Below are 1,042 nucleotides of genomic sequence, written 5' to 3'. Positions count from 1 at the left end.
GAATATTATTGCTTTTGTCAGATGGATCTTGTCTGAAAGCAGAGAATACCAGAAATATGTTAATTTATGTTTTATTTACTATGCCAATGGAATGTAAGGAAGACCCAAATCCTTACAACTGGACCAACAAAAGGTTTAAGTTTTCAAGGATTTTTCTTGCTTGAGTCCACAATCAATGTTCATGAAAGCAGTAGTCAAGAGATCAAAACACAAACTGCATTATATAAATCTGCTGCACAAAACCTCTTTAGAGCATTGCAAAGCAAGGATGTTACTTTGAGGACTAAGGTGCCCTTACCCAAGCCACAGTATTCTCCATTTCCTCATATGCATGTGAACAATGGACAATGAATAAAGAAGAGCGTGAAAAAGTCAATGCATGAATTGTGACACTGGGGAAGAAGATCGCAAGTACCATGGACCGCTAAAAGGGCCAATCGATCTGTATTGGAAGAAAGCCAGAGTGATCCTTAGAGGCAAGAGTGTAAGACTTCGTTTTACATACTTGGGATACATTGTCAGGAGAGAGTGGTCCCTGCAGAAGAACATCATGTTCGGTAGAGTGGAAGGGCACAAAAAGGAGGACAGCCCTCAACTAGACAGATTGACCCAGTGGCTTCAATGATGAGAAACAGTTGTGCAGATGATGCATGTGTATGCAGTGTTTCCATCGTTTGTGCACAGGGTCACTATTGGTTGGAGCTGATTCCATAGCACCTAACCACAACACAAAAGCAAATGAATAAATAATGAACTAAAGGAGTTGAAGAGAAGGCAAAAGAAATTATTCTGATGAATACACAAAGACCCCACTTAAAACATCAAAAGGATAGGACATATTCAGCCTTTCTCCAAGTGAGAGAACTAAAGTAAAATTCTAACTTTCAGTCGCACTATTGAAGGATTCCATGTACAAAATATTGAATGATGAAGTATCAAAAGAAGTTTAAAAGGATCCACAGAATTAGTGTATCAAAAAGAATTGGTCAGTTGAAATCATTTTAGCCAGCAGGATCTGATTACAAAACAATTGAACGAATAA

The sequence above is a fragment of the Echinops telfairi genome, unplaced genomic scaffold, assembly GCF_000313985.2.
Source record: "Echinops telfairi isolate 266 unplaced genomic scaffold, ASM31398v2 ScPeMD7_3533;HRSCAF=4204_0, whole genome shotgun sequence".
NCBI classification, from domain to species: Eukaryota; Metazoa; Chordata; class Mammalia; order Afrosoricida; family Tenrecidae; genus Echinops; species Echinops telfairi.
Note: the sequence above shows the minus strand (reverse complement) of the source record.